Source organism: Lichenostomus cassidix, chromosome 5 (assembly GCF_008360975.1).
Source record: "Lichenostomus cassidix isolate B80296 chromosome 5, HeHo_3.0, whole genome shotgun sequence".
Lineage (NCBI taxonomy): Eukaryota > Metazoa > Chordata > Aves > Passeriformes > Meliphagidae > Lichenostomus > Lichenostomus cassidix.
Genome location: NC_139486.1, coordinates 3,221,509 through 3,227,443, shown reverse-complemented (window position 1 = coordinate 3,227,443; position 5,935 = coordinate 3,221,509).

Sequence of the window (5,935 nt, the reverse complement as noted above, 5' to 3'; positions counted from 1 at the left end):
GGTGGTGGAGTCTCCTTTGCAGTTGTAATTAAACACATTTCTGCCTAGCAGCCCTAAGGCAGTCAGTTGGTTTTACCCTGCTCTGGAGACAGGGTGAATGTATTTGAATACTAATAAATGGATTTGAAGCAAATACAAATTTTGAAACATTTTCTAAGATCAGTTAAAATAATGTAACTTTTTTAGTATAACAGCTGAGACTGAAGAGTTCTCAATTTTTTTTTCTGTGTTTGCATCCTTTCCTTGTTTTCTTTTGTCATTCCTCTTCATACTGGCACAGGGTGTCCAGAGAAGCTGTGGCTGCCCCTGAATCCCTGGAAATGTCCAAGGTCAGGTTGGATGAGGCTTGGAGCAACCTGGGATAGTGGAAGGTGTCCCTGCCCATGACAGGGTGTGGAATGGAATGATCTTTAAGGTCCTTTTCAACCTGAACCATTCTGGGATTATTACTGAAAATGCATCAGTTGGACTTGATGATCTTAAAGATTTTTACAACCTAAACAATTCTTTCATTGTATAAAAGGCAAATGACTGCATTAAAAACACACTTTTAACATTGAAATCTGTAGATTGAAGATTCAGTGAGATTTCAGTAAAAGTCATTAAATTTTAACATAAGAGTTTTATTAGACTATTTTAGCAATGGCTGTGGGTCATTTTGGAGAAAACAAAAACCAGAGGGTCATGATGTCAACCAGGGTAGGGAAATACAGAGAAAATCCTGAAGACCTGACAGCTTCAACATTTTTGTCATCCACAGTTCTTATCTATTATTTCACATTTTATTTGTTTAAGCTGATACTGGGCAGCAAGTAATATTTAACATAAATAATTTTTTTGCACTAGCATAATGCAGGAAGCTCTAGAGAGGAAAGTCACATTATAGTGATTTTCCTGCATTCTTTGGGAAGAAATTATTGTATTAGAGATGGATTTATTTTTAGGCAGTAAAGCCTGTCTGGGTATATTGGGGGAAAATGGGATTGCAGTGGTAAGGAAAACATCCTGATGAAACATCACTGGGCTGGGTGAACTGAAATGTTTTTCTCCTGGGCAGGGAAACCTTCCACTAGATCTGGAGAGGCACCCAGTGCTGCACCCAGCTGGTCCTACAGAGCATCCAAAGTCCTTTTGGCTCCCAGTGGAGGGAGGAAACAGCCAAAGTAAACTTCCAGGGGCATTTTCTGGGAGCTGCATGTTTGCAGTCTGTGGCTCTTCTGAACAAACCTGCCAAAGGTCAGTTTAGAAGGAGGTTCCTGGATTTAGGGGGTGGTATCATGGGAGTCACTGGGGATGTTGGGGACCAGCCTGCAGCTCCCTGGTTTCCATGTGTTTTTTCTCCCAGCAGAACAGTTTTTGCAGTTTGTGGGTTTCATCAGACCTGATGTCCACAGCTTTGGGGTCACAGCCTGGATCTCATGGCTGGTTAGAGCTGGCAAAGCTGTTTCCACCACCAGATTTAAAAATTTGCATCAGAGCTGTGTGACTGTGGGTAGAATAATGGAATTTTTAAGGTTGGAAATTACCTCCAAGGCCATTGAGTCCAACCATCCCCAGCACTGCCAAGGCCACCACTAACCCATGTCCCCAAGTGCCACATCTATGCAGTTTTTAAATCCCTCCAGGGATGGAGATTCCACCACTGCCCTGAGCAGCCTGTTCTGAGCCTGACCACACTTCCAGTGAGGAGCTTTTCCCCTAATATCCAATCTAAACTTCCCCTGGTACAAGTTAAGGCTGTTCCCCTCATCCTGTCCCTGTTCCCTGGGAGCAGAGCATGACCTCCCTGGCTGTCCCCTCCTGGCAGCAGTTGTGCAGAGCCAGAAGGTTCCCCCTGAGCCTCCTTTTCCCCAGGCTGAGCTCCTTTCCAGCTCCCTCAGCTGCTCCTCTCAGGTCTCATTCCCTGGTGATTGCTGTCCATGGCCATAAACAGCAAACAGCTCCTGAGACCATGGAAGTGAATTTTTCAGCTGCTTCAGTGCTGGGAGGATCACCTCCCATGAGGCTGCTGTTACATTTCTATCATCAGAGCTGGGTTTTGCTCTATTACACAGCTCCAGGCAGAGCTACAAATACATCCCTCATCACCTGGAGCTTTCCAGGGAGCTGTGCTGAGCCAGTCAGGAACAGGGCTCACTCATCCAGCAACAGCACCAGCAGGGCAGGGGTAAGTATGAATCCTAATTTGAGTGGAAATGAAATGCCAGACCAAGAAACAGAAAATGTGGAATGGATTTTCAAGTGAAAACAGTTAAAGCTCTACTGTTTGGTTTTGATTTTTCTTTTCATTTTTTATAATATTTTCTTTTAAAGAATGTTCTGAAATAATTCAATAGAATTTCACTGAAGTCTTCAGAAATGCTTGCTTGTCCTGAATTTGCCACCTTTCTGCTGGAAAACAAGGAATTTTAGAAAAGTCAACTTGAAAACTGTGCTGAGGAGCCTGCCTGGTCTTTGTTGCTCCTATGGAGCTTGGAAAACCAGAGAGAAGAATGGCACTGGAGAAATGTCCAGTCTTTGGATTGGATTTTAATGGCTCCAATAATTGACCCACCAGGCTCTGCTGTGTCTGAGGCTGTTGTTGTGTTTCACTGCATATTTGACCTTAAAAAAACTCCCTTTTTCTGCACTTTTTCTGGAGAAGAGAGTCACATTTTAAAAGTAATGTACGAAAACCAAAGCAAGTCATGAAGTCTGTAAAAGAGAATAATCCTGAATATTCCTCTATGTGACATTTTGTCCATTTACCTCTGTTGCTACTGTTCCAAATCTACCCCAAAGCTGATCCTGGCTGGAAAGATGCAGCTAAAACCCAACAAAAGGAGCCTGAAATGATGGACAGTCTGTTAGCAGCACTAACCTGCTGGAGTTCAGAGGGAGTGCCAGGTCTGCAGGAAGCTCGGCATTTATTCAGAGTGAGAACATTTGTGCTACAAATAAACCAAGGAATATTTTCTCTGCCTTTCCCAGCATTTGTTTCATAATACAGTTTTGTTTTGAAGGAAAACAATGCTGTGACACAGCCCAGCCTTTTTTGCCTTTGGAGCATCGTGTTGCCAGACCAGGCATGAGCTAAGGAGGAGGATGACAGGAATATAATGAGAGGAAAATGCTTTTCCTGTGGTGGTTTTTTTGGTTTGGGTTGGAAAGGACCTTAAAGCTCACTTTGCTCCCCCACTGCCATGGGCAGGGTCACCTTCCACTATCCCAGGTTGCTCCAAACCCCATCCAACCTGGCCTCAAACACTTCCAGGGATATTTTCCTTGTCCTGCTCATTATTTTTAGTGGTGTGTAACTCGAAGTCCTGACAGAGAAATCTTACTGCCCTTTGCATGTCATGAATCCATCTCGTGTTATTTGGGATTTGGAGAGTTTTCTTTGGCTGTGCTTGAAATCCCAGTGATTTGGTTTAATGGTTGCACTTGGTGATCTTTGAGGTCTTTTCCAAGCCAAATGATTTTATGGTTCTGTGGAATGGGAGAGTCAGGATGGATCCATCACTCCTGCATTCTCAGGGCAGAGCTGGGCAAGGCAGAACCTGCAGTTGGATAAAATTTCCCCTCTCAAAGGTCTTCTGGCTGTGAGATCCACCTCAGCTTTCTTCCAAAAAACATAACTGTGCTGATTATGGAGTGACCTGGTGGTCCTGGCTGGATAATCCAAGGAGGGGATGAGTAGTGATAACTGCCTGTGAGGAGGTTGGGTGTCTCACAGAGTGCTTTGACAGAGAACAGCAGATCTGGCTTCTCCCTCTGCCTGGCTGATGCTCTGAACGTGCTCAGCTGAATGCTGCTGTCCAAATTTAATAGTAAATAATTTACTTAAAGGCAAGCAAAACACAAATACCGACCCAGGCTGTGAAAAGAGCCACTTGATCCTGACTCAATTGGACACGAATGGCAGGGGAAATTTGCAGGAATAGTTTCAAGCCATGTGTTGCCAGGGAACAGCCTGGTGTCCAAATCACATTATCGATACCTCGGGGTAATAGCAGTGAGCAGCAATTGAGGGGAGCCATGCAGGGACACTGCTGCTGTTCCCTTCCACCTGAGGGTGAGTCCAGAGCCACCCTTGGGGATGGAATGGGGTGGGATGGGGTGGGATGGAGGGGCCTAAAGATTGTCCTGGCTGATGTCAGGTAGCTTCTCTTGGAAAAAGCATCCAGGTCCATGTGAGCCTGGAGACTTTTGTTTCATGTCTGGTTTCACATTCATAAACATGAAATCACCTACTGCAGCCTGCCCAGGCCAATTCCTCTGAAGTTTTCCAAATCTGGGGAGGAAAAGCCCATTGGCAGGAGATCCTGTGTCCCTGCTTTGCAAAGGCAGGAGAGGAAAGCTGTGGTAGGAAAAAACTCAACTTCCAGTCTCATCTCTAAAATGAGACCCCACTGAGGAAGTTAAAATGCAGATCCCATTTGCAGAAAATCCCTCAGACCCTGGGTATCCTCTGTCCTCATGGAGCAACAAATCCTCCTCTAAGAGACAAGTATTTTAGGAGCCTGTAATCAATTTTGCTCGTTATTCTGGGTAATAGAATTAAAGCGCTCGTGATTCACCCTTTGAACTGACGCACTGATTCCAGGGCTGATAAATCCCAGGCTGGGTTTCCAGAGCACAGGGAGGATGTCTCCAGGCTGGGATGGTGAGATTCATCTCCTTGTAGGCTCAGTCATTATTCCAGGACCACGTTGGGGTCTGACTTGCTGTTAGCAGCAGGATTGATCTGCTTTGCTCCTTTGCTGCTCGAGCTGTTAATGATGTGTTGGCTCAACACAGGTGGTTTGAGAGAGTGGAATTCATCATCCTGAACTTTAAGCTCTGAGCCCAGTCTTAAATGATCTCATTTTGTAGCCAGCAGAGCAAAAACAGGTGTCCTCTGTGCATGACTTCTGTTTATTTTGACAGCTTTTTAGCATCTGTTGGTGCAGAAATTCCTTTTGAAACACCTTTTAGTTGGCTTAATCTGCCCCAGTGAGGACTGCCTGGGGTCTCCTCATTCTTAGCCTCAGCATGGAGAGGTTTCTTTTGGGACACCACTCTTCCAACCCTGAGAAACACCTTAGGCACACAGGAATGATGCTCCAGCTCTTCCCAGTTGGGTCCCACCTGATGCCACCACAGCCATGAGACACCTTGGCAGATTCAAACAGGTCAAGGAGCTGCAGCCTGAACACAGACCTGCTCCATCCCGTCCCTGTTGGATATTTTCCCTACTTTCAAAGACAAGGAGGCCTCTGATGGGTTTCCCCATGGGCTTTGGCCCCCAGCAGCATCCCCTGGCTCTCACAAGGACACCCTGGTACCCTCCAGTGGGTGCACAGGGCTTTCACCTCCTCTAGACTTTGTATTCTACATTTCAGAATAATTCATGTTACAATCTCAGGGCTTTTTGCACTCCCTGTTTTGTTGCTCTTTAAGAATTTCTTCTCTTTAAACAGTGAAAATAACCTCCAAGTTCTGAGCAAGCACAGGGGAGAAAAACAAGGCACATTCCCTCTAGGGGAAAGTCTGGAGCCCCAGGAGAGGCTGAGGGAGCTGGAAAGGAGCTCAGCCTGGAGCAAAGGAGGCTCAGGGGAACCTCGTGGCTCTGCACAGCTGCTGACAGGAGGGGACAGCCAGGTATGGGGTCAGGCTGTGCTCCAGGGAACAGGGACAGGACAAGGGGAAATGACCTCAAACTGTGCCAGGGGAAGTTTAGATTGGATATTAGGGAAAATTTCTTCACTGAAACAGTGGTCAGGCATTGGAACAGGCTGCCCATGAAAGTGTTGGAATCACCATCCCTGGAAGTGTTCAAAAATCATGTGAATGTGGCACTTGGGGACATGGTCAGTGGTGGCCTTGGCAGTGCTGGGGGAATGGTTGGACTTGATGATCTTGGAGGTCATTTCCAACCTTAAATATTCACTGATTCTTCTGGTTTATAGCCTGC